This window comes from Castor canadensis, chromosome 13, assembly GCF_047511655.1.
Source record: "Castor canadensis chromosome 13, mCasCan1.hap1v2, whole genome shotgun sequence".
In the NCBI taxonomy this organism is placed as follows: Eukaryota; Metazoa; Chordata; class Mammalia; order Rodentia; family Castoridae; genus Castor; species Castor canadensis.
The window spans coordinates 97,148,493-97,174,832 of record NC_133398.1 but is presented as its reverse complement, the minus strand read 5'-3'; the positions used below and the strand labels follow the sequence as shown (position 1 = coordinate 97,174,832).

Here is a 26,340-nt window from a genome sequence, read left to right as displayed (position 1 = left end):
GTCCAGATCTGCCTTGGGGTGACATGGTATAGAGTGTGGTTGTGACTGTGTCTGGTTTTCCACATGGACTGGGCACTCGGCGGGGGGAGTGGTCAGCATATCAGTACACCTTGGGGAGGTTTTGTGTTAGGGCAGAGAGTTGGTAGAGCAAAACTTCAGAGAATAAACCTCTTATGGCATTGTGTGTAGACCAATAACTTTGTAGATCCATGAGATCAGGCATGTACATTCCAGACAACCTCAGCAAACCCATTGATCTGGAGAATCTTCAGGCAGCAGAGTGTTCTCTTGGTGTCTCCCAATGTGCACAAGCTTAGTCCCCATGACCTCCCCAAGTGATGCCTAGTACAAATCAACAGATGTTGGGTCACCACAGTCCCATGAAGACAGGTGATCACCAAGGTGACATGGCGATTACCAGGATAGGTGTCAAGGGCCCTTCAGACCATACTGAACCTGTTTAAAGCAAGAGATCCCTACCAATTTGTGTGTGTGTGTCTGTATAATATGTTCAGGGCATTCTTCTCTACACTCTAAAGGCAAATAGCTTTTCTGTTTGATAGTGCTTCAGTATTTGAATGTCACCTCATTATCCCCAACCAGATATGCACCCTTGTCTATACAAGAGGATTCCTGGAGCAATGGAATACCCATGGTTGGCTCCCTGGAGAATTTATTGGAGCAACATTGGATTTCCATGTTCCTTGGGGACATCACCTTTTTCAATCACTTCCTTGGCATCTATGGCCAGTTCACTACTGCAGAGCATGTTCTCCATGTTGTCTTCACATGGTGAGCACAGTTTCCATACCCAGTGGAGTCCCTCACTCCTGGCTGTGATTTGGACATGCAGTGTCCTGCTCTTGTCCCAGTTTGATTGTGGAGACTGGTGTGCCCAATAGAACACCCTTATAAGATGTTTCCATTGCCTACAGGGATGAGCCATAGAAGCACGTGTCTTGAGCCTGATGTTGTGTAGGCAGCTAGCCAGGGCTGTGGCTCCTCTGTGCATCACCAGTCCCCCTGGGAGAATCATGCTACCTTGGGCCTCACTTACTCTCAGCCTCAGGGAACAGTCTTCCCAGATTTAAAAGAAAATCCCCAGTCTATGGACTACTATCTGACCTATCTTAAGCAGATTGGCAGCTCTCAGGTTCTGAGGAACACAGGCCAAGCAAATTATCTGGGAATGAGCCAGGTGGTCTCCTTCCTTGCTCAATATAACATAAGGCACCTGGTATGTGTGGGCAAGTTTCCAGGAATGTAGTATATGTCAGTCAAAAAGCAGGCAAATTCCTGATGTCCTGAGCTCCATTCCTTTGGAAAGTTACTCAGTAATGCTGTTTCATCGCAGGTTCAATAGTGTGGACAGCTTCTGTGATTCTGCATGGTGTGACTCCCATGAGTCTGATAGACCAGAGAAGACACTGAAAAAGTGAGCTGCTGTTGGGTAAAGAGGGTGTGTACTTTTAGGGGATGGTTTGGGTAGGACAAGGCACACACTGGGCCCCAAAACTCTAGTGATTCTGACTAGAGGGCTGCAGTCTAGATCTTCATCTGAATTAAAAGAAATCCAAGAGGACTGTAGGTGGTACCCCTCCCTGCACACCTGAGAGGGAGAGGTGTTTCTAAGGCGTCAGTGAAGTCCCCTTTGAGAATTCATCATCTACTTCATAGCCTATCCCTGAGGGGATTGCCCACCATGTTGTACCCATCAGGCTTTCCAGAGAATCTGCAAGGATTGTCTGGAGAGATTCTCTAGTGGAGAATCTAGTGGATTCTCTATTGGAGAGGAACCAGAACTGAGAGATTCCTGGAGTGCTCACAGTCAGTCTGGGCATGTCAACTGAATAGTGTAATTGGCAGACAGCCAACACATATTACTTAGGGAAATGACACAGCTGGAACCACAGTATATGAGGGACACCAGGGCCTGTGGAAGCCACACAGGTGAACTTGCCTTAGTGGACTTGACATCACAGAGACACAGAGCAGTATATAGAGATTCCCTGAACACGGGAGATGTGCTCAGACCATTTAGCCTTGGTACTCTCCCATGGTGGCTCCCAACATCTCCCTCTTCTTTTCCTTCCCTGCCACTTCCTGCACAGACAAAGGTTTGGTCTGGTTGTTCTGTCCTCTGTATAGACAGGGATGGGCACAGGATGCCAGGTCCAACAAATTCACTCTGGCAGTACAGGGAAAGGAAGTCCAGTCTCTGATTCTGTTGCCTTTCTATGTGCTTCCAGGGCCCTCACATACATCCTTCACATGTGGCTTAACATGTGTTGGGAGGATTTCTATGAACCTAGTGAGTTTCCCTGCCTCAAATTGATGGTAGTGTACTTGAACCTCCATATGCCTGGTTCAGAGGAGCTGAGCCTGGCCCAACATCTCTTGTTCCAATGGGAGTTTCTGGAACCCAATGAAAAAGACTATGAAGGTGAGGAGCCTGGGTTTGCACGCTGGGCACATGAGGAGTGGTTTGTGCAGGGCCCCACCTTGTGGACCTTCCACTTTTGGAGGAGGGCAAGGAGAAATGAAGAGCCTGTGACTCCACAGCACTTGGACCACAGTCTAGGCTGTGTTCTTCTCTGCAGTGAGGGCTCTGGCTTCTCTGGTAACCTTGGTCTTTTCTGATTTTTGAAAGCATGAGGGCAAGGCGTTCATATGAGGATCTTGTCTCCTCCTGCAGGGCTTTTAACTGCTCAATTGTTGACTCCTCAACCCAATGCAGAGGCTGATCCATCTCCCTCAGATGCCCAAGGATTTGAGCCAAATCCTATGCCAGGACCAACAATAAGTTCTTCCAGCCCTATACCTGAGGACATGGAGCTGGAGATGATCAGTGATGACACTCAGCTCCTTGCCACATCTGAGGACCATGAAGAGCACTTCATGGTAATGGGTGGTGGAAGTGGCTGTGCAGGCCAGGATGGTGTCAGTTCTCACCTGTTCTGTGCAGATGTGGCTTTCTTTGGTTCACAGGCATTTTTCCCATCAGAAGATCATTCCTGCCCTGTCCTTATTTCCAAAGTGGATGAGCCAATGGAAGAGGAGCTTTACTTCCTTTTTTCTTAGTTTGTTTTATTTGTTCTTTTTGTGATATAAAAATGAGTCTATGAAAATAACTGTTGTTCACATGATATTTACTGACTCAATAATACACTATTGTAATTAATTGAATAACATCATTTGGCATAAATAACCATAATTTTCTTTACTCTTTGACATTTGATGCCAAACTTCATGGCATTTCCTTCAGACCTAGTAGCATAGCACTTCATTCTGACAGATGCTGTGAATGGCTCTGCAGGTTAGGGTGGTAGCAAGTGTCCTTTAGGCTGGTTCTGCACACACCTGGCATCTACTGGCTAAGAGCCATTTTCCCATTCAATTCACAGAAGCAACCTGAAGAGGGCCATTTTCTTAATGCAAAACTTCAGGTCAATCTTCAGACTGTAGATGTGGGCACCCTCCAGTTACTGTGCAGAGTCAGGGATGGGGTAGAGGTGCATCTATGCATATATTTATCTCCTATGCTATGACCTCAGGCATTTCTTTGAGGCCGGAGATGGCTGGCCCACCCCTTTTGTGAGTATAACAGGGTATTTAGAGTGCAGGGCTTTGTGTGAAAGAGATGGGTGCTGTGTTCACCAGGTCCAGGAATCTGTGAGCATGAGTGACAAATGAACAGTTCTCTGAGAGAGGAAAGGACTTTTGAGTCATACTGGGATGACCTTGATGTCAGAGTTTATAAACCAATGGGTTGCATTTGTCATTTGTGGGAGTCACAGTTACTGGACAGTATCCTGTTTGGTATGAAGTCCACTTAGCATTCAGTAAGGTGGACAGCAGTAAAAAGTGAACCTACTATCCAGGAAGGATACCCCACATACCTACTGTCAACTCACCTTCTCTGCATCTTCAAGGGTTTGGAGGGGATTGGCAGACAAGGAGCCTCTTAGATGACACACTGCTTGGAAGAGCTCAGCTCAGGGGCCCCTCACAGGCTGCTCAGAAAGAGTTGATTGCTGCAGTGAGGAAGAATCTTATGGTGAAGAGACTGTTGTGGGGAAACAGAGCACATGAGAATGGGTCTGTGTCCCCACAGAATATGCACCATGTACATATTCTAAGTCTGGAACTGTGCCAGGAAAAAGATGAGCCTTCTGCCAAAGTTCTTGGACCACAGTCAGGGCAGGCTTCCTGTTGTGGGTTCAGGTCTGTGTCTTCTCAGGTCAATGTCTTGGATTTGCCTTATTAAACTATAGAAGGGAAGGGAAAGTTGATGGGGTTCAGATGGGGTGTGGATAGTGCAGGATCATCCATAGGTTAGTGTTTGTTAGGCATGGGTGACAAGTACTTTAAAGTTCATTATATCTTTTGTACTTTTATGTATATGTTAATTTGTTATTGTGGTCCTGGAGAACAAACCAAGTGCTCTACCACCAAGCTACACCCTCCATCCTTAAAATGCTTTTTAAACAATTGTATAACTGCATTGAAAGACTATAGGGAGAGACAAGCACGATGGCAGGAGTGGAAGAGTATGGTGACTCATCATTCATAGTAAGAAATGCAGAGATATTATCTGTAACAAACAAGAAATTCAGGAAATACCTGAATTTGCATGCTTTTTAGAAATAGGATTATAAACTATAAACTAGCTACTGTAGGGGGTTTCATCCTCCTGGTGAGTCAGGGTGAGGGCCTGAGATGCACAACAGAACCCCTGTGGGCCACAGGAAAAAGCAATTGGAGGGGAGCACCACTCATCAGACTGGTAAGAACCTGAGTTCAAATTCAGGCCTCCACAGGAGGCAGAAGTGTAGCTTTATCAGCTCCCAATGAGAGATCCTAGTAACTGCCATTTTTGGGGTGAAACCATGTCTCTCAGTTTCAGGGAGCAGTATGGAAGTATGATGCTGTATGAGAGTTTATGAAAATGGAAGCTGAGCCACAGTCTCGGAAGTGAGTGAGGAATTCCCTCCCACTCTGTATCTGTCTGGCAGGCTGGTAATGGGATGAGATATGTGGAAATCAGAGTCTAAACCCTCCCTTGGAGTGTATGATTATTAACTTTAAAAAGGGATTTAATGGAGAATACAGAGTTAACTCCTAACAAGCTTAAGGTCCTTTGTAAAGTAGATTGGACTGCTTTTGGTGTAGGATGGCCCATGGAATGGTCACTAGATAAAACTGTGGTTAATGAAGTTTACAGAGTAATTGTGAAAAACAATAAATAATCTAACACCCAGGAGAATGTGAAAAGCCAAGAGGCTAAAATTGGTCTTCAAGAAGCAGACATTGTTGTTTATTTAAATTCAGCCAGCAATTTATTGGGCATCCTGAAGGAGGACTGAGGTTCAGCAAACACTGAGCTTTTACAAAAATTAACACATGAAGGATGGATTTATACTGATACATAAGATCTGGTCTGAATTCAGAGAAAAAGAATGTTGCAGAATGGTTGTGAATGTAGAGAGGAGGAAAATGGAAAAATGGAAAGAAAATTGGGATGAAGTCTTCATGAATAAAATAAAGAAAGAGAAAGGAGAGAGAAAAAGAAAAGGAGAGAGAGAAGAGAAAAAGAGGAGAGAGAGAAAAAATAAGATGTTGTAAAATATTTAGAGACAGGAAAGGAATAAAAAATACTTCAGTTGAATTTTTATGTCTTTAAAATAAAAAGTAAAATAAAAACAATTTAAGATTATTAAAATATGCCAGAAATACTGAACTTACTAGCACCTTTTCATCTAGGGAGCATAAATAGGGAGAATCTACCTGAAAGGGTAAGAAAGAAAGGAGCAAACTTGTCTGTTGCTGGGTAAAAAAAAAAAAGCTGTTCCAAAAGTTTGGTGCAGCAAGCTTCATCTGATATTGAGACAGTCATGAGATGCTTATATTTCCCTTGCTAATAGCTGGTCATATTATGCATCCATATAATGGTGTGCTTACAGTGCGTTTGTGTATGCAAACATCTTCAAAATGGTTCTTAAACTACAGCTGTACAGTTAATATGATAAACAGGGTGTTTATTTTAAAGATCTCTGTTATAAACTGCCCAGGCTTTTTATACATAAATATGTAAACATCTTGAGAACAATTCTTATTGTAGAGTCAATTTAAAAATTATTACTCTGTTCTGCTGTGACTTTTAAAGAAAACAGGTTATGAAACTTATTTCAATCAGGTCTCACTAGGATGCAGGCATTCAGGTGTTAACACTCCAGCTCAGATCAGCGGGAGGGTAAGAAGAAAAAAAGGGGGGCCACAGCCTGCAGCAGGAAAATTGAAACTTGGATAATTAAAGAAATGACCTTCACATGTTTCATTCTGTCATAAATACAATCTGGAATTTAATTCTTTCTTATAATACAGGGGTATATTAACAAATAGGCTTTGTATAAATTGTTTCTATACAAAAAATAATTTTAAGGTTGATTTCCTTCTGTTTTTTTCCCATACAAATGTAAGGTTCTAAGTTAAAAGGTTTTATAAATTAATTCCAATAAGTAACATGATATTAAAGGTATGATTTTTTAAAACAAAAGGATAAAAAATACTTTACAAAAAGAATAAAGACAAGCTCCCACAGGGGATACAAAATAAGTTGTCATAAAGGTACAGAGTAAGTTGTGAGAAAAAGATGGAGCTTATAGATGATTATGTAAGTGATTAAGTTAAATAAAATCCCATTACATTAAAGGTTTTGTAAGGTCAAAATTTAACATACTCATGGCCATAAACTTTCCTCTCAGGACTGCTTTTGCTGTGTCCCATAGGTTCTGGGAGGTCATGTTTTCATTTTCATTAACTTCCATAAACCGTTTCATTTCCAACTTCAAACTATATTACAAAGCAATAGCAATAAAAACAGCATGGTACTGGCATAAAAACAGAGCTGAAGACCAGTGGAACAGAATAGAAGATCCAGAGATGAATCCACACAACTATATCCACCTCATTTTTGACAAAGATGCCAAAAACATACGATGGAGAAAAGAGAGCCTCTTCAACAAATATTGCTGGGAAAAGAATTTATCCAGCTGCAAGAAACTGAAACTAGATCCATGTCGATAACCTTGTACTAGTATCAACTCAAAATGGATCAAGAACCTAAATATAAGACCTGAAACTCTGAAGTTACTAAAGGAAGGAGCAGGGAACACTCTGGAAATAATAGGTGTAGGCAAGGGCTTCCTCAATAGAACCCCAGCAACCCAGCAACTAAGAGAATGGATGGACAAATGGGACTTCATAAAATTAAAAAGCTTCTGCACAACAAAAGAAATGGTCTCTAAACTAAAAAGACCACCCACAGAGTGGGAGAAAATATTTGTTAACTATACATCAGACAAGAGACTGATAACCAGAATTTACAGGGAACTTAAGAAGCTAAACTCTCCTAAAATCAATGAACCAATTAAAAAATGAGCAACTGAACTTAATAGAACTTTCTCAAAAGAAGAAATTAAAGTAGCAAAAAACCACATGAAAAAATGCTAACCATCTCTAGCCATAAAGGAAATGCAAATCAAAACTACACTAAAATTCCACCTCACCTCTGTCAGAATAGGCATCATAAAAAACAACACCAACAACATGTGTTGGCAAGGATGTGGGGAAAAAAGAACCCTAATCCACTGCTGGTGGGAATTCAAGCTGGTACAACCACTCTGGAAAAAAATTTGGAGACTCCTTAAAAACCTAAACATATACCTGCCATATGATTCAGCAATCCCACTCCTGGGGATATACCCAAAGGAATGTGAATCAGGTTGCTACAGAGGCACCTGCACACCCATGTTTATTGCGGCACTATTCACGATAGCCAAGTTCTGGAAACAACCAAGATGCCACACTACTGATGAATGGATCAAGAAAATGTGGTAGTTGTACACAATGGAATTTTACTCAGCCATAAAGAAGAATGAAATCCTATCATTTGCAAGTAAATGGATGGAACTGTTGAACATCATTCTGAGTGAGCTTAGCCAGACTCATAAGACCAAAAATCATATATTCTCCTTCATATGTGGACTTTAGATCTAGGGCAAATGCAGCAATGTGGTTGAACTTGGATCACATAACAAGGGGAGAACACATACTGGAGATATAGGAATATGTAGAAAACCTAAAACATGAAAGCATTTGATGTCCCCACTCCAGAGGAACTAATACAGAAACCTTAAAGCAACAGAGATTATCATGAAAAGGGGATCAGTAGCCAGCGTAACAATCAATTACAGATGAACCAACATGGGTCATAATATATGTATATGAAAGCAATGCTAGGAATATTTCTGTATTGCTATCTTCAACTCAACTAGCAAATTTACTTTGTCTTCCTTATTATGCTTGTCTCTTTTCTTCAGCAAAATTAGTGTTAAAGGCAGAACAGGACCAGCCTGATCTAAGGGGGAAAAAGGGGAGAAATGACCCAAATAATGTATGCACATGTGAATAAAAAAAAATTAAAAAAATAAAACTATCTACCAAAAAAAATTTAATGTACTGATATTAAACTAAAAACTTAATTATTTAAGCTCACAACAACAAGGCTATCTTTAAAATATTGTATTGTTCTTGATAACATTTACCAAAAAATTGTCTTAAAATGTTTTTTGTTTTATCAAGATAACTTTCAGGAATTTTTGGTGCAACAGGTTAATCCACAAATTTGTCAAGACAAGAAGAGTTTATTAAAACACAGAGAAACGAGAGGCAGCTAGCACTGGGAGAACTGCTGCACTGATATAAGGGTTATGACAAATTTACTTATGTAAAGCCAAAGTGCACCCTCCAGATAGGATAAATAAATTTAAAAAAACTCAAAAAGGAACACTACACTGGATGTCAAGACCTCCACTTTCTATAGGACTCAACAGAGTGGAGATGCGAGACCTACTTCTTCCACATGTCAGGGAGAGGAAATTTTTGTCCTGGGATGGCCAAATTGGGCCCATTATTTTAGGGGGACCCTGTTAACTACGGGTTGGTGGAATCCTGCAGTATGTCATGACCATGTGTTAATGACAACAATCTGGGATATGATCCCTCATCAACATCTGAGCCATGATTCTTGGCCACTATGTTTCCTAACTCCACACTTAGTCCCTGTAAATATTTACCTGTGTTCTCTGGTGATTGTTGTCGGGGTTTTAACTACTAAGGTAACTGAGTCATGTTCATTTAAGAGTTGGTTTATGTTGGGGTTAACAATGAAGACAGCCATGTTAGGAATAGACCTCCTCCTCCTTGCAGATGGCTTACCTTTATCTCCATGGATAGATGTCAAGGACAATTGGGAAGACAGTGACCTAACTACAATTTATCTTTCTTGGTTGCCCAGCAACAATATCCCTTAGTGACTTTCCTGGTACTCGTCCATTAGCCCCCTATATCCAGTACAGGCCTGTGTATGGCAAGCATTATAGCTCTAGCTCTCTTTATGGGGTCCCCCTCCACAGGGCTCCTGCCTAAACAATAAACCCTGTACTAGTGTTTGCATCATCTCTCTGCCTCTCCATATCTCTTATTTTCTAACAGTTTATATACAACTTTCCAGATGACCTCATGGTTAAACAACTGTTGTCTTGGGAGATTCTAATACAGTTGGTAACTTGTGTGTGTCTTTGGATGGGCTATTTGGGGTCACTGATGCTGTTCCCTCCCCAAAGGAAGAAAAAAAATAAGGTTTTATTTCAAGAGCAACAACTATACTAATATGTATATATAACCTCTATAGAGCTGTGATGCTGTTGCTTGTTTCTGTATATTAAATATATTTATGTTTTTCAAGTATATCAAGCATTCTAAAACATAAAATTCAGTTAAACACAGGAACAAAAAATTAGTGGTACTATTATACTGTTCTGTTAGTTGCTAAATTGTCCATCAGAATTTTAACCATGACTCATAAGTTTTTGTCATTAGAGTTCTGATCTTTCTGTGACATTTCCTATCAAGTCCATAAGAAATGATTCTAATAACTACTTACGTGTCAACCAGGTTAGCTTTTTAAACATCTGGTTTTGTTAGATTTTTTATTATATTGTCATTGTCTAGATGCCCACTGCCTAAGAGCCACTCCTTTAAGCCTCTTTGATGCTTAAATTTGGCCAAAAGGGTCTGGTTCACACCGACTCCCACCTGATCTGCTTGTTATTTCCTCCCAATATGGGACCAAACAAACAAACAAAATCCAGGAAAAAGCGAATCTTGATGATGACCAATCAAGAAAGATCTTCAGTCTAAGGACATATCACCCTGAACGCACCCAATCTCATCTGGTCTTAAAAGCTAAGCAGGGTTGGGCCTTGTTAGTACTTGGATGGAAGACAGATCTTCAAAAGAGACTGCTCAGAGATGAGCACTTTGGAGACAAAGGGAGAAATGCCATCAAAGTTCCAATAGCGTCACTGGTTCCAGACCTCTCAAAAATAACCATGGCCAAGAGGATTAAAGAAATGGTTCTTATGCATGTGTGGCTATCTCTCATTAAAGACCTTCTAGACAAAAACTCATATTTTTCACAGGGTCTTCTAATTAAATAGAGACAAAATAACTATTTTTGCTGGCTCTAAACATGTCCTTTAATACTTAAAGATGGTGGTTTTAACTTTTTTTAAACAAGTTTTCTTGGACTTATATACTAACAGTATATTGTTGCCAATGTAATTCCACTAAAAAAAAAAGCAACTAAAATGTCCAAGCATTAAAACCCTATTGGAGGGGCCCTTTTGCTGTTATCTTGTCTGCTCCCACCATAGTTAAAGTAGCAGTAATTGCTCCTTGAATCCACCGCAGTCAGGCCAGCTTCTCTCAAATAAGAATGCATCCTTGATCTGGCTTCACCATGTAGGATCACCATCCTGAACCTAAGTGCCCTCCCTCAGCAGAACTCTGCTTCCCAGGAAATAACAAGGAACTAAGAACAATGGAATGACAACCCTGGGCTTGTCATCACTGGAAGCTGACTAGTCTATGAATAGCAGAAGCTTCAGGAGTCAACTCTCCAACAGGACAAACAGGTTGTTTTTCACCCCAGTTATTTCACTGTAATGCATTGTCACCCCTTGTCTGTATCTGCTGATATAGTTTTCACCCTAGTCCTCACCATAGGCTTGGTAGAAACTGCCTCTGTTGGTTGATATCATGGTGAAAGGCTTTTATGTGCCCTCTTCTATCTCTTTTGGGCAGGATGCATAATTACTATTTATTGTAACTGATCTGGTTTAACAAAGGACAAAATATGAAGCCCTCCTTCTCAAGGGGAAAGATGCCCTGTAACCCCATAAATTTCACTGTACTTAAGCTATCTGATTAAACATGGAGTAAAGTAATTAATATAAATATAGATAAAAAAGATTTAACCCTGAGAGTTTGATACACCTCAAATTAGTAACTGTTATCCATGAGAGTTCCTCAAACCAAGTTTTTCATTCCTTGTATAAGGGGATGAGGAGTAAATTTTCCATGTCTGCCAAACCTAAAAACTTGTACCTCTCACTGGCTGAGTCTATGGTCCAGATGCTGAATGTCACTTCATGCTTTGCTTGTGGGGGAGACCAACATGGGAGACTACTGGGCTTGGGAAAAGGATAACAAATGGTCTTACATGAAATGATGTTATAAAAATACAAACTCTTAAATTAAAATGATGCTCTATGACCCTAAGTGGGTCTGAGCTTCAAAAGGGGGAATAGTGTAGCAGAGCGGAGGATCAAAAGAAAACAGGCTAGGCCTGAGTCCTGAGAAAGTAGCAGGGAGATAGGGATAGCATAACCTAGAGATAAAATCTGAGAAATCTGAACATGAGGAAGTTCACATAGAACCAGGGACGAGGAAGTCATGCAGCACTAGGTTAAAGTAGCCTATAAAATTAAATATAACCATATATGGATTGGATGTTGCTTTTTGCTTCTGTAACCTGCTTGCAGGGGTATATAAAGTGAGACCTCTTTGTTCTCGGGGCTCAGCCTTTTGACATGAGTCCACTGGGTCTGTGCTGGCACAATGAAACGTTGCTTCCTGCTAATTGCCTCAAGAGTCCTGGATCTCAGCTAGAAAACTCGTGCAACAGTAGTGCACTTGCCTAGTGAAAATCAGATGCTCTGTTCTGAGCAGGTGGGTCCATTGATTCCAGCAGTCTGGAGGACAAATGAGCCAGCAGTGAGTTTCATAAGATTTATTACCCATTGTAGCAGCCAGTCAGTCATCCTCCATCATCTCCCATGTTGTTTCCCCTGCCTGCTCATGCAGCAGTTTTTATACAGATGTAGACAAAATGGCACACAGTCAAGTTATTACATCTATTGAGCATATGAATCCTGACACTGGTTACATAACTAGTCATCCATGAGTGGTTATGTAGCAGTAATGAGTGTGCCTATATACAGGCAATGAGCCTAAATGTAGCAACTTTCTATATGCTTAGCAAGCACTAGGTCCTGAGTTCAATGCTCAGTAAATAAAAACAAATAAAAGAAAAACATCTATACAAACCAGATGGTATAGTTAAGGGGTAAAGTGAAGCGCCCAGGGGAAAATGATTTCAGGAATAAGGAAAGCGAGTCTTCTCTTTTCTATTGTTGGCTCATAGAAAGACCTGACTTTTAAAGCTATGTACCTGTATGTCTTTAAAGATGAAAGTTATATTAAATGTTAATATTTAGGCCAGGTGTGGAGGTACACACTTGTAACCCAAACTTCTCAGCAAACAGAAGCAGGAGAATCTCACTTTTGAGGCCACTCTAGGGTAGTAGAACAAAATCAAAAACTGAAACAAAACTCATCACCTAGCCTGGAGGCTTGGCTGAAGCAGTAGACCCTCTGACTCAAAAGCATGAAGACCAAAGTTGAAACATCACTTCCACAAAAGCAACAAAAATAACAGAATGACAACAATAACAAAACACTAAACATGTAGAAGGCATATCTTGGGACTACTTGAAGAAAATTGAGTGTTGGAGGGAAGATTAGGTAAGACTCTGTGCTGGTGTTCAATTTTGTGTGTATAATAATGATATTGTGGTTATGTAGCCGAATGCACTTAGGAGATAACTCATTCAATTATTTAGGAATGTTAACAGTGGATAAGTCAGGCTAAAAGATCAATTGTGCAATTTTCTGTGTGGTTGAAGTTTTTTAAAGCATCAGGGGCAAAAACAAGGCAGGGCAGAGAGGCACACTTCTGTAATGTTAGCTACTTGGGAGGCTGACATTCAGAGCACAATGGCTCAATCCCCGTGTAGACAAAAACTTATCAAGCCCTGTCTCCACCAATAAGCCAGGCGTGTGGTGGTATGCTCCTGTCATCCCAGCTATGTTGTAGGCATAAAGCAGTTCACAGTCCTGGCTAACCTGGGAAAAACTTGAGATCCTAGTTGGAGAAATAACTACAGCAGAAGGACTGGGGGCATGGCTCAAGTAATAAGAGTGCCTGCCTAGAAGCTTGAGGCCCTGAGTTCAAATCTCAGTACTTCCAAGTAAAAACTGAAAAAAAGAACTAAAAGAGTTTTCAAAATAATTCCATCTATTCAAACACATTGCAGAAATAATTTTGTGTTATTGGAATACAAAATAGATAAATTAAAAAAAATTATTTTAAATATCAATGTGCAGTATAGACAAAGCTCAAAGCAAATGTCTGACATGAGAAAAAACTTACAATAGTCAGAGTGAATTCAGGGGAGAAAGAGAGCTGTCAAGAATCTGTGTGTGTGCAAGTTCTCAGACCCCCACAATACCCATTACTGTTGAACCAGTGGCCCTCTGTCAGATGAAGGGCGAGGAAAATGCCTGACCTTGGTTTATGGACCACTACTTTAGCTGAAGGGAAAGTAGTGTACAGAATGTTTTAATAGGACTGCCCCTAGGACCTACACCTTCTGACCTGGCAGAGTAGGAAGCCTGTGGTGAGAGGGTAAGGGTAGCAGAAGGGAAAGGGAAGGAAAAGGCAGAAGGAGGAAGTATTGTTATTGTGACTGTCAGCATTCTCTGCTTCTATTAATTTGTATGACTGCTGGGAAGTGATCTACAGACATAGTGAAACATAAAATCCCTTTGTGCATCTCTGCGTGCGGCTTCATTCTCATCCTTGGGGACCTGAGTTTGCCTCTTCTTTTCTTCTTCCTCTAACAAAACTAAAGTTCCCACCATAGAGCAAACAGAAGATCTAAGATAATTTTTTTTCTTAAATTGTAGGGCAAGGGAGATTGTTCTTTCACGAGCCTAAAGAGAAGTTCTGAGATATGGGCTGTGCATGAATAGATATTTGGGACAAATTATTGAAAACTCAGCATTTCCTAAGTAGTGAGAGGCCGAGTTTCCTAACTACAGAATTAAGTTTTGGAAACTCATGTATCTTCCTACAGACAGGAAACAAATCATGATACATTCAGAATCTAATTTATTTTCTTTCTGCTGCTTAAATATTCCCTTTTCCTCAACATATCATTTCTTTATCAACAAACCAAGGAAAATTTAACAACATAAACCTCTGTTTTTGCCTCCCCCAGTGTGCTTCACATAATTCAGTACTGATATTCCATCTGAGGAAGATGGACTCTTTCATAAGGAAATGGAAACTGTCTCTTTATGCTTTTCTTTGGGTGAATTTTTAAAAACTGATTTACACATAGGCACTGTATTCCTTTAGTGGTCTGGACAATAGCTTTCTTCACCAGCACAAAAAGTGATTTATTGGAAAAAACTTTGGTATTCAATCAGCAAATAGCTTAGCTCATCTTTCTTGTCTTTGATGAGTTTTATACCATATTTTAGCTAAGTTAATGGCTTAAGACAGTTTTTAACTTTTATGTTTGTAACTGTGGGTTGATAATTGAGTGTGAACTTTTCCTGAGCCTCTTTGGTTGAATACTATGAGAAAAATGGTCAAGAAAGCTTTTGATACCTACCTTATTTGAAGAGTTATAACATCATATCCTTTCTTTCTATGTATTGTTCCATTTCAATCTTTCATTCCACTTCCTTGCCTATAACTTCTCTATCACCTCATTGTTAAGGAGAAAATCCAGACCTTTTTATGGTAAAATTTCTCCAACTGTTCACTACCATAGGCTTTGCAAGTTCTCCAGATGCTTGAAATACTACAGAAGGTATAAAAATAAGACTAGTGATGAAATTGATATGTTTTCTTCAAAAAAATTAGTCTTCAACTGGGCAGGAATAAATCTTGAAAATAGTTTCCTCCAGTCATTGTCTGGATTGAAAAAAACTTTGTACTCCTGTCTCATGCTTGTGTGTATTAATTATTGTTTTAGCAAAAATATTATGTTATTGCTTAGAAAATATTAACTTTTAGAAAATATATTTTTATTTCATTCAGAAAAATTCTAATTGAGGTATAATTAATACCTCAATTAGAGGTATTAATTAATACTAATTAATATATTAATTATATTAATATAATAATATTAATTATATTTTTCTTTTTTTTTTTTTGTCTTTTTTGTTTTGCTTTTTTTTTTTCTATTTTTTCCTTTTTTTTTTTTTTTTTTTCGGTGCTGGGGACCGAACTCAGGGCCTTACACTTGCCAGGCAAGCGCTCTTCCACTGAGCTAAATCCCCAACCCCTATATTTTTCTTATTGGAACACAGAGCAATACTATGCCCACTAAAACTCAGAGGAAAGCAAGAAACGTTGGTGTCAGTCAGTGCTCTCCTTATCTGTTTCATAGAACCCACATACAATATCGTCAACTAGGTCAAGAACTAAATTTAAAACCTATCCAAAAAAGTCTGAAATAGAGCTATTTGCTGTGCAGAGGTCCTGAGTAAGAAATTTGCAATTCTCTTTTGAAAATCTTCCAACTGAGCCTGAGCAGAATCACTTGTGATAATATTTACATAAACAGTATATGAAAACAAATTGTTTTTATAAACAAAATAGTTTTCTTGATTTGTGAAGGTAGTAGACCTCACAGAACAGACTGAGAATGCTTTTAATAAATGAGTTATGTAACTCTTATGCATAGGAATTAAATATTTCTACTTTACTTATGCATTTGTAATATTTGTTTATTTATTCATTTGTTGGTCCATGAAGAGGTGGAGTTGAGTTCATCTTACTTCTTACTTCTTAGTACATTGTTGTTATCTCTTCATATTCTTACACATATGCACTCTGACCTTAAGTCTTTGTTCTAATTTAAAATGATTACAAGGAAAAATGCCCTTGTATTGTGAATCTTTTTCTTTCCTTAATTCTTTTAATAATTTTTGGTGACCATATAAATTGCCATACATAAATATAACATTTAACTATATATGAACAAATACAAATATCTCTATAGAACAGAAGTTATATGAACATATTGTTACACATGGTTAGTTCTATCCATTTGCATGTATCTGATGCATATTTATCCATCTATCATGTTCATTGTACTCATTACTTGAGTTCCACTCTATGATCTATAGCAATGTCATAGAGAATACCTTCAATTAAATGCTGATTAAGAACCGTTAAAACACTTTTCTTAGGTGGGTATACAACTTATTTTGAGCATGTTCAGAGACTTTCTAGAATGGAATGCCCACTAGCAGTGCACCACTACTTGCCAAAATTTGGTACCATTTATTCTCATAATTTCTGTCACACAATAAGGTCATATGAACTCTGATTAAAAATTTCAATTTCCTTGGTTATCAGTGACTTTGGGAATATTTTAGTATGCTTTCTGGATTCTGGGACTTCTCATTTTCAACCCCTAACTCATGTTCCATCCCTGTTTTTTCAATTATTCTATCACTTCCATTGTAACTCTATTTTTTATATTCCTTCATTCTTTTTCAATATTTTGGTGATTTTTCTACCACAGAACCACATTGGCATCCCTGAGTTGTGGGTTTTACATACTGCAAGCATCTTTTATGCCAATCCCTTGTTTACATATTCTAATGCCTTACCCTGAACAGACATTTTTGGTTTTTGTCCATATTTTTCTGTTGTCAACACCCATTTTTCATCTTCTAGTTTGGGTCTTATCTAGAAACTCTTTGCTCAACCAATCACCAATATATTTACCTATAATTTATTCCATTAGCCATATTAGTTACCTATTGCCTATTGACCTATGTATATGCATACAGAAGGGACACATTTATGTATTTCTAGTGAACCACCTTTCTTCATAACCTAAAGAAAGATTTTCCATTGTATTGGGTATGAATGTCCCATGTCTCTTTTCAACACACACCCATACATCATTTTATTTTGCTGGCCTATTTGTTTGTTTCTGCTTCCTTTTGAGATGAACATTTTTTAACTAATAAAGTTAATTTTTTCTTGAAAGCAGGTAAGACAAGCCCCTGCTCTTTCTTCTTATTTATTAAAATTTACTGATTTTAAAAGAAACTCAGTTTGTAACAGGTTCATGTTTGTACAATGAAGACTTAAAATCACTATTTGTGGCACTCCTGTCTTCTTCCATGTCTAACCGCATATTCTACTCTATTTCTTCCCTTTTATCTTGTTCAGGATCATTTAGGCTTTCTTTCCCCCAGTATTATCTTTGTCATAAGTTTACCATAAGAGAGATAAAGGAAAAATCTTTGAAGAAAGAAGGCATTATGAATAAATAGTGGCTCATCTCCTTCCCTCTGTATTTCAAGACTATGACTCTGAACGAAGTCATCAAATCTTCATCTTCATCCTCAAACAAGTAATGCAGTAGAACATGAAGGCAACTAACACAGAGTTACCCATAGTGCAGCCTGGTGAGAATTTCCACATGTTCACAAAGGAAGAACCCAAAGGGAATCAATCAAGGACATTTAAGGAAGAAAGATCCTCAGAACTTCTCTGAGAGAATTCCAGTTCTCCTAATTGCCCTTAAATATTATTTCCATATCCTATTCTATATGAAATCTACAGTGTATATGCATTTTATAATATCTTTATAATATCTGTATTATATAATATCTGCATTTTATAATAACTGAAGACAGTTTGGAAGTAAAGAAAAAAATTTTTCTACATGTTATTTAGAATGGATTGTAGCTTATTCCTTAATTATTACATTTTATTATTCACTTAATGTCAATAGAATCAATAGTAGGGTCCATTCTTTAATTTCTCATATTGGCAGCATGTGTCTTGTGTCTTTTTTTTTTCTTTTCTTTTCTTCCTTGATTAGTCTGGCTAGGTGTCTATCAAATTTATTGATCTTTTCAAAGAAACAGTTTTTGTTTTGTTGATTTTTCCTATTGCTTTTTTTTCCAGCCAAAAGAATATGTATATGATTTATGTATGATAGAACAAGTATGAAAGTGACCACTCAACAGAAACCTTGAAAAAAAGAGGAAAGTAGACAAAATATTAAAGTATGAAAAATTGAAGACAGAATAAATAAATGTAAGATAAACAATTTTCTTACTCATAAAGGTTCTAAAAAATGATTTACAATATGCAGTAACAACATATTGCATATTTATAGAATATGGATATGTGAAATAAAATACAGCAAATGTCACAATGGATGAGAAGGAGTACTGGTAATTCCCTGCTATCTGTTTCTTGTACAAGGGGGAAACAACTACATTATTTGAAGATAGTTTTGTGTTGGCTTACAATGCTAACTCTATAGCAATTGCTATTTTTTTAGCATTATTGCATTTTAAATGATTAACAAATTTCATATAATACAGAAAAATAGGTAACAAATATGAACAAAGAACAAGAACACAAAAATAGAAATGATACAGTATTGGCAGATACAAATCTATGGAGTCACAAATGAGATAAAATAGTGCCCAGAGATTGTGAAAAGGAAATAAGGAGTTGCTGCTGAACAGATATGAAGTTTACTTTTAGGGAATTAAAAAACCCAGGAGTTAAGTGAACATGATTGCTGTGTAACATATTGAAGGCATTTAATGCCACTAAATTGTAAATTCAAAATCATTAAAATGGTAAATTCCATATAAAATATATTTTACACAAATTAAGAAAAAAAAGAATGGATTTCTAATACTATAGAAGCAAAATCATTGGAATTCCAAACTGAAAATTATTCAATGCACAATAATGTGCGAAAAGAAGTTGAATGGATAAATCTAACAAAATATATTTACAGAATTTCTAAAGAAACCTCAATAAAAACTATAATGAAAGATCTAAGTTCCAAATAAATGGAGAAATATTCTTTGTTCAAGGATTGTAAGTCTCAATGTTATTCCTATTTGAATTATTTTCAAAGTTATCTTCTGCTTCAATAAAATACCAGACAAAATTATGGAAAACCAGTTAACAGATACTGACCAAATTTTTGACAATGATATATCAAATGACATAAGGTATAGAACAGGTCTTGAAATATTGAAGTAGATGAGGAAGGAAGCTGGAATGCTTATGCTATTCAATTTCAATACTTACCATAGAGCCACACATGGTATTAGCAAAGAATAAACCCAAATTAGTGAAGTAGAGTGAGTATCCCAGAAATAGTCATCCACAAACACAAGCAACTGATCTTTGAGAAAGAAGTGAAACTCATTGGGACTTTGATGGGAATTGCATTAAACATATAGATTGCTTTCAGTAGTATAACCATTTTTAGTATGTTGATTCTACCAATCCATGAGCACGGGAGATCTTTCCATCTTCTGTAATCTTCTTCAATCTCTCTCTTCAGGAGTTTGTAATTCTCCTTGTAGAGTTCATTCACATATTTTGTTAAATTTACTCCTAGGTATTTGATTTTTGGGGGGAGCTATTGTGAATGGAAATGTTTCTATATATTCCTTCTCAGTTTGTTCGTTGTTGGTGTATAGAAAAGAAAATTTTTTTGTATCCACATTACTGTAGCTGTTTATGGTGTCTAAGACTTTTTGGGTAGAGTTTTTTGGGTCTCTAAGGTATAGGATCATATCATCTGTAAATAAGAATATTTTGACAGTTTCTTTAGCTATTTGTATTCCTTTTATTTCTTCTTCTTGCTTAATTGCTCTGGCTAGGAATTCCTGTACTATTTTGAATAGGAGTGAGGATAGTGGGAACCCTTGTCTGGTTCCTGATTTTATAAGAAATGTTTCAGTTTTTTCACTGTTAAGTACGATGTTTGCTGTAGGTTTGTCATATATAGTCTTTACAATGTTGAGATATATTCCTTCTATTCCTACTTTTCTTAGAGCTTTTATCATGAAGTGGTGTTGGATCTTGATGAAAGCTTTCTCTGCATCTATTGAGATGATCAAGTGGTTTTTGTCTTTGCTTCTATTGATGTGCTGTATTACATTTATATATTTGTGTATCATGAACCATCCCTGAATCCCTGGGATGAAGCCAAATTGCTCGTGGTGTATGATCTTTCTGATGTGTTGTTGGATTCAGTTTGCCATTATTTTATTAAGGATTTTTGCATCAATATTCATTAAGGAAATTGGCCTTTAATTCTCTTTTTTGGAGGTGTCTTTGTCTGGTTTTGTTATGAGAGTAATATTGGCTTCATCCTTTCCTTTCTCTTTTGTGGAACAGTTTAAGGAGTGTTGGTATTAGTTCTTTAAATGTCTGATAGAATTCAGCAGTGAATCCATCAGCTCCTGGACTTTTCTTTTTTGGGTGACTCTTGATTACTGCTTCAATTTCTTTTTGTGTTATACATCTTTTCAGGTGATTAACATCTTCTTGGTTCAGATTTGGGTGGTTGTAAGTTTCTAGAACTCTGTCCATTTCTTCAAGATTTTCAAATTTATTAAAGTATAGGTTCTCAAAGTAGTCTCTGATGATTTCCTGAATTTCCATGGTCTTTGTTGTTATCTCCCCTTTTGTGTTTCTGATTTTACTGATTTGGGTTTCTTCTCTCCTCATTTTAGTCAGGTTTGCCAGGGGTCTGTCAATCTTATTTATTTTTTCAAAGAACCAGCTTTTTGTTTCATTGATTCTTTGTATTTTTTTTTTTTTTTTTGGTTTCTATTGCATTGATTTCAGCCCTTGTTTTAATTATTTCTTTCCTTCTACTTGTTTTGGGATTTGCTTGTTCTTGTTTTTCTAGGAGTTTGAACTGCAGTATTAGGTCATTGATTTGAGATCTTTCTCTCCTTTTAATATATGCACTCATGGCCATAAACTTCCCTCTTAGGATTGCCTTTGCTGTGTCCCATAGGTTCTGGTTGGTCATGTTTTCATTTTCATTAACTTCCAGGAAACTTTTAATTTCCTCTTTTATTTCATTGATGACCCATTCATCATTGAGCAATGTGTTGTTCAGCTTCCAATTGTTTACACGTTTTTTACTGCCGTTTTTGTTGTTGATTTCTAGTTTTAATGTGTTGTGGTCAGATAGAATGCATGGGATTATTTCTATTTCCTTATATTTGCTGAGGCTTGCTTTGTGCCCTAAGATATGATCAATTTTGGAGAAGGTTGCATGGGCTGCTGAGAAGAATGTGTATTGGGAAGAAGTTGGGTGAAATATTCTGTAGATATCAGATAGGTCCATTTGATCCATGGTGTGGTTTAGTTCCAGAATTTCTTTATTCATTTTTTTGTTTGGATGACCTATTTATTGGTGATAGGGGAGTATTAAGGTGGGGGGAAGGGGAGCAGGATGTGGGAGGGGGTGGGGGAGAAATGACCCAAACAATGTATGCACATGTGAATAAAAGGATTTTTTAAAAAAGAGAAAGAAGTGAGACAAGATCAATGGAAAGAGGATAGTTTTTTCAACAAATGGTGCTGGCACAATTTTTTCTTTTTTGGTGGTACTGGGACTTGAACTCAGATTACTCAGGTATCCATTCTACCACTTGAGCCACACCTCCAGTATGTCCTGGCACTATTCAATTTCTATTTACAAACAAATGAAATCATGTTCTGAACTTACACATTGCACACAAAAAAAACTTCATGGGACTTTGGGCAGTGCAGAATATTAAATTTCCTGACATTGCTGAGAGAGAGGTTGACAAGCCCAGTTTACAGCTGTAGAGCAACTCAGTTGCTGCCTGGCACAAACAACAAGAAATCTGACCACCTTGAACAAACTAGTACTGAGCTCTCACAGGTCCCAATTGCAACCTGCCCTGTTGTTCAAGAGCTGTGAAATGAATATGCAAGAACTCAGCAACTCCATCAAAAGACTAAACTGTGAATCATTAGCAATGAAGAAGGAGAGGAGCTGCAAGCCAACTAAATAATAGTGAAAAATTTCCGAAATCTCAAGCAAGTGTTGTCTATTCAGGTACAGGAAACCTCCTAGATATCAAACAGATTTAACCAAAAGAGAAACTCTCCACAGCATATTATCATTAAAACAACTAACACAGAGAACAAAGGCAGAATATTGAAAGCTGTAAGAGAAAATACAAATAACATAAACATGTAAACCCATCCAAGTAACAGCAGATATCACCACAGTAAACTTAAAAGCAAGAAGCATATTGAGTGAGGTATTTTGAGCACTGAAAAGGAACAATTTCAGTTCTAGGATACTCTATCCAGCAATACTATCTTTCAAAATTGATGGAGGAACAAAAGTTTTCCATGATATACAGAAACTAAAATGATATGTGACTACCAAGTCACCACTACAGATGGTTCTGCAAGGAATTCTACACAAAGAAGACAAAAACAAAACCATGAAAGGACTGGAAGTGTTAAACCACAGTTGAAGAAAATAAAAGTAGAAACACCATGTGAGCAAGAGCACTGAAATTTATTTTATAGCATAAAATTTCAAATATTCACATTAATGTCAGTGTAGCCATAAAAATTTAAGACAGAGAATAGTAAACTTTTCATCTGATTTGAAGTCTCTCATACAATTTATAAGCATTTTTCATATTATGGATGAGAAAAGTAAATGGTAAGCCAAGGTAATAACCACATGAAAATTAAGCAATGTTGAGTGAGATTGGAGCATATTTCGTAGTGTTTCAAAGTCAGATAAAAAGCACAAATAATTCATTGCCAAATTTCCTGTTTCATTATTGTTTTCTTTTATTCTGGAGCAGATATAATTTACATTAGTGCGAAACCCAGGGATATATTACCTCAGTCCTAATTTAACAATATTACTAAGATATCATACACATCCAAAGTATCTGCCATTCTGGATGAAAATTAATCAATAGATAAGCATTAAAAATGTCAGTTTCTTTTTATAGTAATATAAATGTCTAAATACATAAACATAAATAATATATACATATTTTTTCATTCTCTTTGATGTTCTTAAAAATTGAAGTATATAAAAGACAATGAAGACAAAATAGCTAAAAAACAAATGCACTCTTTTTGGAGAACTAAGCACAAGATCATCTTTCTCTGAAACTGTTCATTCCATGTAAAATCTAAAACCATTTACCAATTTTAAATTTACACAAAGCAATTAACTTTTGTTTCACAGAGAAAACTCAGAAATGGCATTGATAAATGTGCACTGCCTATTGATCAGCAGACTTCTACAGTAAACCTGCACAGCACATATATAAATATATCTCTCTGCAGCCATACATGATTTATAGTGTTCTTTAACTGGCAGAAATAATTGCTCACTACAAACATAAAGACATTTCCTCTCAGGAGCATACAAAACAAAAGACAAAGTACATAACCTTAAATTATGCTTAGCAAACAAAGTTACAGCATTTTCTTACAGAGAATTAATCTAGGTTAATGGGTAGCCATTAATTGAACTTTCTATCAGCTCAGATTTGTGAATTACTTAAAGTTCTTCAAAATGATTTTCAACCTGATGTACTCTAAGATGTAATTATTATTTATATAGTTTGTCAAAGTAATTTCACCTACATTTTCAAAGTACATACTTTGTAACCCTAGACATTCAGTAGAAGTAATGCAAACTTACTCAATTCATACATTTACAAGAGTTTGGGTGAAATATAAGTAGAAAATACATTCATGTGTGTACTGTAATTAACAGTGACAAATCAGCAAAAGCAGTGTTACTTTTCTTAAACCCAAAATATGACAGGAGTGGCATCTGTCAAAGAGTTACCTAAGTTATAAGAGACTGCATTCCTAAAACTGTTCCATGTTGCTTTTTTACGCAGGCTTTTTAAATTGGTACACTGAAAGATTTAAACACTCAATTGCTTGTTATCTATAAAATGAATATTCCATTTATTAAGGACTATTAATATCCCTAAGACTTATCCCTAAGTCTATTTCAATGTATCTCTTTTATGAGATTTTAGAATTTAATTAGGTAATACCACTTGGATATAGGAAAATAGTATACAAACTCTAGTGCTCAGAACTTCTTTGAATTATAGACCAACAAACACATAGACACACAGAGTTATTTGAATTTCAGTACCAAATTTATCCCTTAGTTAAGATTAAATCCAGCCCACGTTGGACTGACCCCTGGGTGGAGGCTGCGCGCCCGTCAGCAGCACGTGGACCACATGGCGGTGCCGAGGAGCTCCCCACGGGCACGGGAGTGGCTTCACCCCAGCACTGCAGGCAGTGACCAAGTTCACTCCTGGACACTAGTTATAGGCCAAGCTCTTGATACTGCTTGGAGAGCAGCAAAGGGCTCTGTGATGCTGGGAGTTTCACTTCTGATGGCCACCCTCTGCTACTTCAGAAGGCTGCATTTCTATTTAGGGCATTGGTAGAAATGGTGGATTGGATAGCTGCAGAGAAAATTCAAAAGAAACCTCAGTGTGGAGGCGGAAGTTGATTTACTCAGTTATTGTGCAAGAGAATGGAAAGGAGAAACACCCCGTGCCAAACTGATGAGGAAGGCTTGTGAGGAGCTGTCTTGGCATCACCATATTAAATGTGCTCGACAAGTGAAGAGAGATAACTACGGTGCTCTGAGATCAGTGTTATTTCAGATATTCAGCCAGGGCCTCTCTTTTCCATCTTGGATGAGGGAAAAAGACATTGTTAAGCTTCCTGAAAAACTTCTGTTTTCCCAAGGCTGTAATTGGATCCAGCAGTACAGTTTTGGTCCTGAGAAATATACTGGTTCAAATGTATTTGGAAAATTACGTAAATGCGTGGAATTATTGAAAACACAGTGGACTGAATTCAGCGGAATCAGAGATCATCACAAGAGGGGAAGTATGTGTAACACCATCTTTTGTGATGCCATTCTGGAGTATAAACTCTACGAAGCTTTAAAGTTCATCATGCTCTACCAAGTTAGTGAAGTTTATGAACAAATGAAGATCATTCCCAGTCTCTTTAGACTCTTGTTTTCCAGGGAGACGTCAGCAGATCCTTTGAGCTTCATGATGAATCACCTGAATTCCATAGGTGACACGTGTGGATTAGAGCAGATTGATATGTTTATACTTGGATATTCCCTTGAAGTAAAGATAAAAGTGTTCAGACTGTTCAAGTTTAACTCAAGAGACTTTACAGTCTGCTACCCAGAGGAACTCCTTAGGGAGTGGCCGGAGATCTCCCTGCTGACTGAGAATGACTGGCACTACCACATCCCCATCTTTTAACTCTGCAGTGGCCTGGGCTCTGGCTGTCACAGTGGCCATTGTCACACTTGCAAGTAAAATGTTTCTCAAAAACCAAAGCCAGTGTTTCAACTGTGGAAGGAATTAGGACCTTTTTCTCTGGAATTGAGAGTAACGTGATGGAGAGGTGCTTGAATGGTTTTTTTCAGAGATCTTCTCTAAGACAGCCACACTGATGTATTTGGGTCGGTGGTTTGACCTTGCTCATAAGCACTCTGGTTATGTCACATAATAGCAGACTTTCCATGGACAACAACAGGAAAACGCTAGAAGAAAATGAGGAGGGAGAATGGCTAACCTGGAAAGAAAGAATTTATCAATGACCTTTGTGCTCTTCAGTAAGAATTTCATCTTGGGCTGATTTTGAATCATCGTAAATACGACGATATTTTTAAGCATTACTGTCCTGGGAATCTTTGTTGTATATTAATATTCTTGAACCATGTGACTAAAATAATGTGTATGTGTGTTTATGTACATGTATGTTTACATATACACACAAATGTATACATTTATATATGCACAGACACACATACACAAATAGCCACTACTTTGTAATACTGTACAGTTTGTTTTATATCTCTCCATGTTTTGTTACTGTTGAATCTGACCAGCTTAATAGGTTTTATTTAGATAAAAAGGATAAATTCTATAGATTAAGGGAACTGAATGATAATTTTTGATCTGCTACAAAAATATTAAACTGCATCATAGTTCATGTGTAAAAAAAAAAGAGTAAATCCAAATTTAAAAACCCTTTTTTCCTCTCAGTAGGGTGGCATTTTTAGTGATTTTGATCTCAAAACATACAAATAAAGGAGACTAACAAACCCAATTTTCTTATAGCTCTTACAGTAAGGA

General features: G+C 37.5%; 1 pseudogene; it reads left to right on the top strand.

The window, feature by feature from the left end:
* The first annotated feature begins 24,405 nt into the window (after positions 1-24,405).
* Positions 24,406-25,604, top strand: LOC109680457 (inactive ubiquitin thioesterase OTULINL pseudogene; annotated as a pseudogene).
* Positions 25,605-26,340: the final 736 nt, after the last annotated feature.